Below are 12,890 nucleotides of genomic sequence, written 5' to 3'. Positions count from 1 at the left end.
GCAGAGCGGGAATGCGCCGGCCAATCAGCGCGCTGCGCTGGGAGTTGGCGCGCGCGGGAGGGAGGGCGGGAGGGCGCGGGAGGCGGGCGTCGTAGTCTCCCTCTTGCTGCTCGGGAGGAGTCGGGGGCGGGAGGGGTCTGCGGTCCGCGGCAGGACCGGGTCGCGACGCCCGGCGGGTGGGTGCTCGGGGTGGCGGGCGCGAGCCGGGGCCTCCGCGCTGAACGGTCGGACGCTAGGGGGCCTGCGAGCTTCTAACCTCCCGATCTGGAGAAAATGACCGGCTGTCCTGGGCCCGCGGAGCCGGGGAGCGGCTGGAGGTGGCGAAGTTGAGGGATTCGCAGAAGTCTTTTCCCCGCACGGCTTCACCCTACAGTAATCACCCTACAGACCGGGTTGACCGGGAGCCTCCACGTTCGTCTCCTAGAGCTCGTTCGAGATGAAGGCTCCCAAGTGTGACCTACTTGTGAGGTTTCGCGTCGCCAGTACGCTGCACCGTGACAAGGACCCACCACCACGTTAAGGGCTCACACCACCAGCGACATAAATAGGTTTCAAACCGGTGAATGTAAGACAAATCATTCTTTTCCTTTCCCTCCCCCTTGGTCTCCCCTGTAATGCAGATAGAATATTTGTCCAATCCACACTCTCCTGTCAAGAATTCTAGGCAAACCCAGTGATCCTTTTAGAGTCCACAGTTTAAAAACAATATCTCCTCACGTACTCTCTCTCTTACCCTGAGAACACTAGCTGCCCGAATGATCTTTCCCTACCCTTTCGTTTTGTTTTGTTTTGTTTTTTAATCCAGTCAACTTGGTGGAAATATGGTTGGTTTCATTTGCCATGATAGACTCCCAAGTTGCGGGACAAAAGTTAGACTTTATCCTCTTCTGCGTCCCTTTTAGAAGAAGCAAAGTCCTGCTATTTCTGCTTTCAGATCTTAGGCCATTTCCCAGTCTACTGGTTCTGCCCACCTTTCTTTGCTCATTGTTAAGTTTGGATTGCAGCAAAGCCTCCTCCCACTAGTCACATCCCAGCCAAAGCAATTTCATTTAGTTTGACCTTCTGCTTAAAACCTCAGATGGCTGCATCATAACTTGGAATAACCCTCAAATTTCCGTATGAAAATGTGTAAGATGCTACATAATGCGGCTACTGACTGTCTGATAGCTCCCTGATATGATTGGCCATTCAGTCACACAAGCCTTACCTCGGGTTCCTGCACACGGCTGTCATTCATACTATCTGGTCTTTACACTTCAATGGCCAGGGTTGCTTCTTCTTATTAATCCTCAGTGAACTTGATCCTTTCCATCACTTATTTCTTTTTTTTTTAAAGATTTATTTATTAATTATATATAAGTACACTATAGCTGTCTTCAGATACACCAGAAGAGGGCATCAGATCTCTTTACAGATGGTTGTGAGCCACCATGTGGTTGCTGGGAATTGAACTCATGACCTCTGGAAGAGCAGTTGGGTGCTCTTAACCGCTGAGCCATCTCTCCAGCCCCCTCCATCACTTATTTCTGACCAAGTGTTTTTCCTCCCTCCAGGCCATCACTGTTTTGATACCATTCTCAATTGTTGCTTTATAAGTACTAAGTCCTCTGTCCCTCACCACAGGGCTGCCAGAGGGCCAAGGGAGCTTTTCTTATTAAAGCTCAATGATTAAAGGAAGTTTTGTTAATAAAATGACACTTGAAAAAAAAAAAAACCCTTACAATGAGAGACAAGAGTATGGGTGTGCTCTAAAGGGTTATCTAAGTTACTGGATGTGGGAAATAAGGGATAAGAGGATGAGAGTGAAGACTGGTTTTGTTCAGACAGTTGGATTGGGAGAAGGAAGGTTGAAGGAGATGGGAGGAGCTTGTGGGAGGTCTGAACTTACTTTGTTTTAGAGATGTTAGAAGATTGAGATGTGTCATCACCAAAGCGGAAATTAAAATAACCTGTCTTAGTTGGGATTTTACTGCTGTGAACAGACACCGTGACCAAAGCAAGTCCTGTAAAGGACAACACTTAATTGAGGCTGGTTTATAGGTTCATAGGTTCAGAGGTTCAGTCCATCATCATCAAGGTGGGAGCAGGTCAGCATCCAGGCAGGCCTGGTGCAGGCAGAGCTGAGAGTTCTACATCTTCATCTGGAGACTGCTAGTGAAAGACTGGCTTCCAGGCAGCTAGGATGAGGGTCTTAAAGCCCACACCCAGGGACACACCTACTCCATGGCCACACCTTCTAACAGTGTCACTCCCTCGGCCAAGCATATACAAACCATAACATAAGCAGTTGGATGTGAGTGTCTAGGGTTCAAAGGAAGAAGCAAGGAGTAACTCACAGTAAAGACTTAGCAGCTGTCAACCTGTGGTTGTCCTATAAAGCCCTCCCCCCACACACGTACACACACTGGATGACGTCACCCACAGGATGAACAAAGGTAGTGCTGAGAGATTAATTCAAGCAACAAAGAGAGACAGTTTCAAGACTGAACCTCTGGATGCTACAGGTCTGTGGGTTTGAGAGAGGAAGGAAAGCCAGCTGCGAAGCTATAAAGCAACAGTAGCCAGTGATGGAGGAGAATCAGAACTGTGTACCAGAAACCAAGTGACTTCTTCCAAAGAGAGAGTGACCAGTTGGGTGAGGTGTGATTGACCATTGGGTAGAACCATATTCTCTGACCAGGAAGAGCTGGCCTCTGTTAGGTAGTAGGTGTGAAGGTGTCTAGGAGTGGGGATCAAAGGTGAATTCAGCCCCTCTCCAGGAGTCTGGCTTTACACTGAGTATAAGGAAGCATAGTTCAAAGGGGCCCTGTGTCTTAAGGAAGAAGATACTGCTATACTATGATAGGAGTGACTTGGCAGAGGCTACAAATCAGTGATGCAAAGGGAGGGAGGACCACAGCTGGAACCACTGCATCAGGCTTGTCAGGTTGGGCTCTCTGTGAACAGATGCAGAAACAGAATTTGGAGCACTAAATGTTTTTTTAAGGGGTCAAGACCTGTGAGAGGAAGGAAAAGGAAGCAAGATTGGACAGAGGAAGAATGAAGCCCATCCCATAAACCGTCAGCCAACCCTGGAGTTGTGGAGTGAGTACGGAGGTCCCTAGAGTGCTGGCCTGCAAATTGCTCCGTCCTTGTATATAGGCTGCCCCAAGAAGGGTGTCAGTTCAGTGGGTGGATGGGTGGGTGGGGATGAGAACAACTTTGACACATCCTGAAGGAGGTGACAGATGGAGGCCATCTACTGACCACAGCAGTAGGCTGGGGAAGGACCTGAGTGTCACCACTTCAACTCTGCCACAGGAGATAAGAGGACATGTGACCTAGTACACAAGTGTCCTTAGTAAGAGAACAGACAGCTTCTACATATCCCTTAATCTGTGCTCTGTTAAATGCCTGAGACTAGCTAATTGGTAAGCAATAGAAGGTTAATTTAGTTTATGGTTCTGGAGGCTGAAAAGTCCAAAAGCTTGGTGCCAGCAAGTGCTACTGTGTGACTACAGCACAGGGCATCATGTGGGGACAGAGAAAGCAGGTACACTAGGGTCATATCTCTCTTAGAGCCTTCTGCAATACGTTTTCACGAATCGTTCTAATACATGTCTTTCATGTATCGTTCTAATACATGAAATTTGGACAACACATTCATAGTAACAGAATGAGGGAATTCAGAGGCTATGCACGCGCTCACATTCGGGGTGGCACACACAAGGGAAGTTCTAGAAGTTCTGATCTCTGTACTTTAAGACTAAAGTTGCTGACAATGAGCTCAAGAGAAGGTTGCTGGAGGGTTGAGGAGATTGGAAACTGAACTAGTTTTGTAGGTGACTGGAAGATGACAGGATTAAGCAGGTAACATTGCAGGCCACTACAAGGACCCGTCGAGATTAGTGGTTGTGAAATCAGTAACTTCAGTCTGTTGTTGTTCTTATATCTGGTTACCTAGGAGTAGGTCCAAAGATGGCAGGAAGGGAGGGAGAGAGGGATGGAAAACACATTTAACTCTGGTTGGAATTTTCCTAAGCAAATAGGGAGCTACAAGCAGAAGGGCAAAGGTTGACTGTGTTGAGGATGTGCACAGACAGTGAGTAGTGGACTTTAGACTCGAGTAAGAAGGGAAGTGAGGACAGAGAACAACTTAAGAGCCCAGGGTTAGTGAGATCTTTGCTTTCCATCATGACATTTTTTATCAGCACCTGCAGAAAGTTTACCTTCTGTCTTCCCTTTAAACTGTAGCTCCCGGATACTGCAGGGTTTCCTTGCCTTATTCATCACTCTCCTCAGCACAAAGGCCTTGCTTGCCTTAGTAGGTAATATTTGCCTAATGAATGAATGCAAGCCAAAATAAACCCTTACCACGAGGATCTAGAATATCTTTTCAATGACGTGACTGAAAGCTATCTATGCTCTTCAAGGTACAACAAGCTATTTCAGTTGTCTGACAGTCAAGGTTTATTTTTGCTCTGTAGAACTGTGGTCTATTCAGGCAGCTCTCTGGGGCTTCCATTCATGAAATTTATTCATTGCTGCGGCCTCCTTTGATTTTGAAAGGTCGGCCATCTCAGCGTGAGCCCTTTATGTTCAGATGGTAGGTAAAGGAGGAGCAGTGCTGCTCTTCTGTAAGCCAGGTTAGTGGTCAGTCAGGAGACTACGCCCAGCCGACAGGTCTAGTCAGGGAAGCATGTAGGTGGCGAGAGTTGCTGCTTCCTCCATCAAAAAGAACACTAATTGCAAACTCACATGATAGAACTGAGATGACCAGAGGATGCAGTTGAATATCTCTGTTACTTTTATCTGGGCAGTCGTTAAGTTGTTCTTAGATTTTCAGTTTGCCTCTGATAAGTCTCAATATCCATTCCGTACCCATATCCGCACTTCTCATGCACTTATCAAACTTCTGCACACACACATCTATCCTACACTGCACGCTTTGTAGGCAGAGACCACATCCATACTTCTATCCTCCCAGTGCTGGCTTGGGGACATGGTATTTTCAGAATATTTAATTACACTGTACCCCATTTCAGTTCTTAGACAGTGGCACAAGCCTATTGTCTGGATGCTATTTAAAGATTGTTCAGCAAAATTAACTCAGTGGGTTAACATGGTTTGAACAAGCCGATGACCAGCTCTTTTTTTAAACCTGGGCAGAAATGTAAATATAGTGACACATTTGTTTCTTCTAAAAACAAGATAGCCTACTCTATTTTGGTAGAAAGAGTTAGCCAAAATAGACATCTTTGTAATTCAAGATTATAAGGGTTTTATACTGTCTGAATGCAGTAGGATCCCACTGGTTGGCGATAAGTGTGGTGGCTCCAGACAATGGCCAGGGAAGACTACTCAAGGTAAGCATTAGATGATAGAAGGAGATGGTGGTAAGACCCAGAATGCTGGAAAATAGCGTACGAGCGCTACTCAACTTTTGCTGCAGGAACCAGTTTATCGTTTATAACGCCTGTCATTAGCATATCTGGTTTATTTTGACACAGGGTCTCACTGTGTATCCCAGACTTGCCTAGAACTTGAAATCCCCAAGCCTCTGCCTCCCAACCACTGGAAATACAGGTATGTGCTACCATGCTGGGGTTCATTTAACTAACATATTAGCTGTTTCCTGCGTGTGACTGTTGAATCATATAAAAGGCAAACCCCATGCCTCTGGGTAGGTTGTTAGCCTCTGGGCATACATTCAACTATGTAGGTGAGTTGAATCAGGTGACAAGACCCATCTTAACTGTTGAGTCAGGTGACAAGACCCATCTTAACTGTTGGCAGCAGCAGCCCATGGGCTGGGCTCTTCGACTGAATATAATCAAGAAAGTGGGTTGAGCATTAGACTCCATCATTCTCTATTTCTGAGTTGTGGATACAGTGATGCCTCAGGTTGCTGTGCCCATGACTTCCCTACCCTGACAAATTGTACCTTGGACTGTGAACCAAAATAAAGTTTGTTTTCCTTAAGTTGTTTCCTGAGATTGTTTTGTTACAGCCCTGAGACACATAATTAATACAGACAGTTGGTACTGAGAAGTGTGACGGTTGCTGTGATGAACCTTACCATGCATTTATAGTCATTTAGAACTGGTCACGGGAGGAACGCCAAAGAGTTTGGAACTTTGGACTAGAAAAACCCTCAAATGCTGAAAGCGGAACTTAATGGATCATTCTGATGGGGAAGGAGGAATCCAAGAGAAGTGAGGCCTGGGTCGTGAGGTTTCTAAGGGAACTGGGTTCTTACCAGAAGCTGTGCAAAGCCAGTCAGGTTATATTCTGGCAAAAAGTATGACCTCATTCTGCCCATGTCTTGAGAACTTGAGTGAAACTGAATTTAAAGGTAATGAATTGATGTGTTAGGCAGAGAAAATGTCACAGCAGGATGGCATCCAATTGATGGTGTGGGTATCACTACTCTTCCCCAGGTCTACAGTGGAAAAAGAGCAACAGGTAGGGGCCTGAATGGCCAAGCCAGCCCAGTCAGTCAACAGGGTCTCTGAGAGGGGGAGTGAGGATTGAAAAAAGAGAATTAGACAAAACAATACCATGACTACCTACAGCGTGAGGCTGAAGCAGCTTTACTTATTCTCAGTCTGCTTTTATATCAGTCTAGGTACATACAAAGAATATGGTCAGTTCTCAGATCAAAGGCAAAGTGATCAAGCAAGGTAAAGATCAAAGAGATCACACCAGGTAGTAATCAGAGCAATAAGGTTCCCATAGTCGCTGGGTCTGGGGGCTTAACAGGATTATCAAGACAAAAGGGAAGCCACACATTCCTTGGCTGTGTTTACCTTGATCCTTGCATTAGCCCAAATGTGAATATTCTTATGTGAGCCTACTTCCTTGAGCCCAGCAACGGGTACTTGCCAAAATTTCTATGAGCGGCACCAAAAGCTCTCCACAGTTGAAGACATTTTAAAATGTGCAGTCAAGAGCAAGAGCTCAGATAAGTTTAAAGTTACAGCCAAGACCTGTCCTAAAAATAGACCGTAATTATAATTGTTAAAGAAAAACCATCAGCTTCACAGTGGACCAATAGGAAGGGAGTCCTAAGGGCTAGGCTTCACCCACCAAAGGTTCCAAGTTGAATGCTAGTGTTTGCTGGTTCGGGAAAGCTGCCTGGTGAAATTCTTACCCCGAGTAAGCACACCGTGGCTCCTGCTACTGTGGTACAGGGAGACCAGACTCTGTCCTTATTTGGCAGCAAAACTTGGCAGTGTTGTTCACCTGCTACTGGTTTTGCAGACGTGAAAGATTCAAGTTGGAGAATCTTGCACCATAATTTCAGAATGTCCTGAGGCCAGGCAATATGTGGCAAGGTTAGAGTCCTGGCAAGAAGGCCAGGACAGGCTACTTGGTGAAGCCAAACTTGCAATGGGGACCACAGGGTGTTAGAGACACCAGGCCTTTGCCACTGAGCAGAGTTGTAGTTATAGAGTGGGGTTGGCCCAAGAGAAAGGCCGGGTATGCCCAGATGATTCTACCGTGGGCCCCAGATGCTAGGAAGTTTCAGGACTTGATGTTTGCCCTCTGGTCTCACTCCAGTTCATTCTTTCCTGGTGCTCTTACCGTTCTTCCCCTTTGGGGATGGGAATGTATTCTCTGTACTATTTATTGCACATTGGAAATATGTAACTTTTAAAATAGGCACTCACAGCTCAGAGGGTGCCTTATGTCTCTGACGCCACTGAGATGTTGGCCTTTCAATGTTAACTTGAAGCAGGACGCAATGCATTTTGCATTATGAGATGTCCATGAGCCTGTGGGGATAAGGGATGGGGTGTTAGGGTTTTAAAGTGACATGCTGGGGTGTCAGGTTGACAAGGGCTGGAGCTGTGATGGTTAATACTGAATGTCAACTTGACAGAATCTAGGGTCTCCTCTGGGCATGCCGGTGAGGAATTATCTAGATTAGGCTAGTCTCCGAGCAGTTTTCCGGAAAAGGTTAATTGAAGTGGGAAAGACTCACCTTAACACAGAGGGCACCTTTCCATGGGTTGAGGTCACAGACAGAATAAAAAGGAGCATAAAAAACACCAGTACTGGGGTTGGGGATTTAGCTCAGTGGTAGAGCGCTTGCCTAGGAAGCGCAAGGCCCTGGGTTCGGTCCCCAGCTCCAAAAAAAAGAACCAAAAAAACCCCAAAAAACAAACAAACAAACAAAAAAAAACACCAGTACTCATCATTATTTACTTTCAAATTGTGGACACGATGTAACCAGCTTCCTTAAGCTGCTGGCACCATACCCTTCCCCATGGCTGCCTTACCTCCATGATGGACTATATAACTTTGAACTGTGAGCCAAGATTAAGCCGCCCTTTTTGTTGTTTTTTAAAAATTTAGTTTTTATTTTATGTACCTTGGTGTTCTACCTGTTTGAATGTGTGCGTGAGAGTGTCAGATCCCCTGGAACTGGAGTTACAGTTGTTGAGCTGCCATGGAGCTGCCGGGAATTGAACCTGGGTCCTTTGGAAGAGCAGCCAGTGCCCTTAACCACTGACCTCTCTCCAGCCCTAAGCTTTCTTTTTCATAGTTGATTTTTGTCAGGTTTTGCCACAGGACTGTCAAAATGTTTTTACTAAGCTAATGTCTATCGATAAGACAGTCCTATATTATTCTGAATCTCTTTTACAAATAAAGCATTTTTAGCTTTAATTTATTCTGTAGGAGAACTAGAGAAGTTCAGCGAGTACTGGTCCCAAAACATTTGAAAAACTAAATATTTTCAAGTAACGAAAAGAACAGAACAATTAGATCTTAGGGCCTCCCGATTTGATTTTGAAAAATAAGCTTGCGAAGAGAAGAGTGTATTTCAGCCCAAGGTTTCAGAGGTACCAAGTTCATGGCTAGCTTCCCTACTGCTTTTAAGCCTGGGGTTGGGCAATGTGTCAGAGCATGAGCATGTGTTCAGAACTGCTCACCTCGTGATCACCAAGGAAAGGAGAGAAGGGAAGAGAGGAGAGACTCTGGGCACAGTCTGGCTCTCAGACCTGGGGAGAGGCACTGTTGCTGTCTAGCTAGATGAGACCAAGAATGCTGTTAAACCTGCATTGCCCAGGGCCTGCCTAGACAGCAGGTGTGCCTGGTACAGAACGCAAATGCTCTCAGTGGAGAACTGACAGCCATCACCAGCATTGCCCTTTTAATCATAATAAACCCCCAAAGCCAGTCAAAACCCCTTGTTTTTAGTTCTGGAATAGACTTAGTTTCTCCAACCCTCTCCTCTCCCCTCCCCTTCCCTTCCTTCCCCTCCTCTCCTTTCTTTTCTCCCCTCTCCTCTCCTCCTTTTTAAGTAGGAAAACAAGTCTATTTCGTGGCAGTTTCCTTTTCTGGCTGGCTTGGCCTTTAACCCTGACTGTCCTTACCTCAGTTTCCCCAGTGCTGCATTAATGTATAGGCAGTACTACCAAGCCCAAGATATTATAGAGTTGATATATATATATATATATATATATATATATATATATATAATCTTTTTTTCTTCTACACAATATTGGTTTCTCTTGGTTCTTTTCCTTGGCTAGTGGTCCTTACTCTCGTGGCCACTCAGTGTTATTCAGGTGTCCACCATAGGCACTTAGCTCTTTCCCCACACATGAAATTCTTGGATTAGCTTATCTGTGCCTCTGACATCAGTGGACTCTATAGCTTTACAGCTTCCTCTGTTCTGGTGGCATAGTAACATACAGTGCAACATCACCTGCTTATTGGCTGCCCCCTCCCCTGCATCTCATCAGCATTTGAAGTTCAACCCTGGGTGGGTGGGTGGGGGACCTGTTCTCTAGCAAAGCTCTGCCTTTTTTCTGGTCATTATCCACCATGTTGGGCAGACTTGGCCTTTCCCACTTCCAACTCCTTGGGTCATCTGGATCCTACGCCTCTAAAGAGCTCTTCTGCCCATTCTATTCTCTTCCAGGCCAGATCATAGATTTCAACCACACTGTTGAGAGTTTCTTAATGATCTCTCTCCCTGAAGCCTTATTTTTTCTCTGAATTACCCCAGAGCGAGCCCACCAAACAAGTAATAATCTTGTCAGTCTCGCAGACTAGCTATATATCTGGCTCAGACAGATAATTAAGACCCAAGCGTTGCTTTGCCCATGAAGTGTCCCCGAGGCCTCTACAGCTGAAACTCCTTTCCTTCTTGCCTTCTGCAATGTGCTCACGCTGTGTCTTCATATTTTTATTATCCCTTGTGAAATGATAGTGTAGTTGTTTACATCTTTGTCTCTAGAACAAACATCTAGTGAGTTAGTTGTCTTTCAAGTACCCTTTGGGGACAAACTGCCCGGTCCCCTCAACCTCCTGGAATACCTCTCTGCGGTGGTCAGCTTTCTGACAGGATAACAAATACCAGAGACATATCAGTTTTTTTGGTTTTGTTTTCTTTCATTTTTATCAAGACAGGCCTTTTCTCTGTAGCCCCAGCAATCTTGGAACTCGCTCTGTAGACCAGGCTGGCCTGGAACTCAGAGATCCACCTGCTTCTGCTTCCTGAATGCTGGGATCAAAAGCCTGCACCACCCCTCGGGCTTACTAAGTCAGTTTTTTTTTTTTTTTCTTTTTCTTTTTTTCAGAGCTGGGGACCGAACGCAGGGCCTTGCGTTTGCTAGGCAAGCGCTCTACCACTGAGCTAAATCCCCAACCCCACTAAGTCAGTTTTAAAAGCTTATTTTGGTCACAGTTTTAGAGGTTTTAGCCCATGGTTTTTGTTTTTTGTTGGTTTTTTTTTTTTAAGATTTATTTATTACATATAAGTTCACTGTAGCTGTTTTCAGACACACCAGAAGAGGGCATCCGATCTCATTACAGATGGTTGTGAGCCACCATGTGGTTGCTGGGATTTGAACTCAGGACCTCTGGAAGAGCAGTCAGTGCTTTTTTCTTTTTCTTTTTCTTTTTCTTTTTTTCGGAGCTGGGGACCGAACCCAGGGTCTTGCGCTTCCTAGGCAAGCGCTCTACCACTGAGCTAAATCCCCAACCCCGCAGTCAGTGCTCTTAACCGCTGAGCCATCTCTCCAGCCCTAGCCCATGGTTTTTGGCCCTGTGGTGAAGCAGGCCATTGGCACAAGGAAGAGGAAGAATCACCTCTCACAGCAGCCAGGAAGAAGAAAGGCTGGGTTCCAAATACCCCCTCTATAGCAGGCACCAAGTGACTCTGTTCTCTGCTGGGTCCCAGTTTTCAAAGTACCACCAGGCTCTAACAGCATCAAAGGCTGTTATCAGACACAGAACTCTTGGTTGGACTTGGGAGAGCGTTTATCCAAAGCAGTACCTTCACTTTTATTCCGATGCCAGTCTACTCTGCTGTATGTTAGAGAAAGAAGGTTGTAGGCACAGCTTTATGTCAACACTGATTTCAGTTAGGACACTTCTTCTTTGGAGGTCTGAAACTAAGAGACATACTGATTCTCCTTGATTACTGCGCCTGTAACGTAAAGTTAGGAAATGTAAGGCATGTTTTCTGTCATTGAGAGAAGTCTTCGACCACAGGGGGAGTAATGAAAATAAAAGATGATCAAAACACAGCAATGATACTTAATACTCTATGGGGGTCCCACATACAAAGTTAAACATTACTTCTAGGTGTGCTGGTGAAGGTGCTTCAAAAAGAGATTAGCGTTTTAATCGGAAAGCCGAGAGTTCTCAGTGTATGGACAGATACCATCCAACCCACTGAGGGCCTGAAGAGAAAAAAAAGGCAAGGGAAGGTTGTGATCCTGCCATAAACTGAAACTCTGATCTTCCGATCCCTGGAAGTCTTGCCATTATCAGCTCTGGCTCTCAGGTCGTTGGAGTCTATCCGGCTTTCGTGGGTCTACAACTTGGAGAGAGCAGATTATAGGACTCCTCGGCATCTAGTATGGTATGACCCCATCCCTTTCGGTGAATGAAACATAACCTTTTCTCACAGTCTTTCCACATAGGAACCACACGCGTGTGTTTACATATATGTGCACACACAGTTGTCTCTACACACCCATGGGTTCTAGACCCACAGGTTTCAAATTCAGGGATTCAACCAGCCATGAACCAAAAAATGTAGTTAAGGGCTGGAGAGACGGCTCAGCAGGTCAAGGCAATGGCTCCTATACCTGATGCCCTGAGTTTGGCTCCCAGAGCTCACACAGTGAGTGAGAGACGTAACTTCTACAACCTGTCCTCTGGTCTCCACACTCATGCTGTGCATGGCATGCTCACGTACACATACACACACAAATAAGAAAAAGGTCAAAAATGTGCTTAAGCTCTGATGGTGGCCTTTGCGTTAAACATGTGCCTGCTTTTGTCTCATTCCCTAGATAACAGTGTTCAGTGCTGTCTAACTCAGGTCAGGTAGTAGAAGGCATCTGGAGATGATTCAACGTGTGGGGTTGGTGATGCACATCTGTAATCTTGGCACTGGGAGACAGAGGCAAGAGGATCAGAAGTTCTAATACAGCTAGAGCCTGTCTCCAAAACAAACAACAGCAAAACCCCCAAGTGCAGGGTGGGAGGTGAGTGGGTTACATGCAAATACTACACTACACCACTGTATGAAAGAGACCGAAGCAGTCACAGGCTTTGTTTATCTGGGGATCCTAAATACCCCTAAGACATTCCATACATAGACACATACATATTCCATATAGATACGTATATAATCTCAAGATGACGCTTGAGGGGCTGGGGATTTAGCTCAGTGGTAGAGCACCTACCTAGGAAGCGCAAGGCCCTGGGTTCGGTCCCCAGTTCTGAAAAAAAGAACCAAAAAAAAAAAAAAAAAAAGATGACGCTTGAATATTTTTAATTCATTCCACTGTTCAGTTACAAGTCAACTTTTAAAAATATTTATTTAATGTATATGAGTACACTGTCACTGTCTTCAGACACACCAGAAGAGGGCATCTGAT

The 12,890-nt window shown here is 45.6% G+C and overlaps 1 protein-coding gene across 1 annotated transcript in view; it reads left to right on the top strand.

Annotated features, from left to right (window-relative positions):
- Window positions 1-75: 75 nt before the first annotated feature.
- Window positions 76-12,890, top strand: part of Rnf144b (ring finger protein 144B) — a 150,007-nt gene continuing 137,192 nt past the window's right edge. Inside the window, exons 1-2 of the mRNA XM_087591245.1 lie at window positions 76-565; window positions 2,987-3,084. The gene's annotated coding sequence lies outside the window, so the exon portion shown is untranslated. The remainder of the gene's footprint in view (window positions 566-2,986; window positions 3,085-12,890) is intronic.

The sequence above is a fragment of the Rattus norvegicus genome, chromosome 17 (assembly GCF_021556685.1).
Source record: "Rattus norvegicus strain SHRSP/BbbUtx chromosome 17, alternate assembly SHRSP_T2T, whole genome shotgun sequence".
Taxonomy (NCBI): domain Eukaryota; kingdom Metazoa; phylum Chordata; class Mammalia; order Rodentia; family Muridae; genus Rattus; species Rattus norvegicus.
Note: the sequence above shows the minus strand (reverse complement) of the source record. Positions and strands in the feature narration are given on the sequence as shown.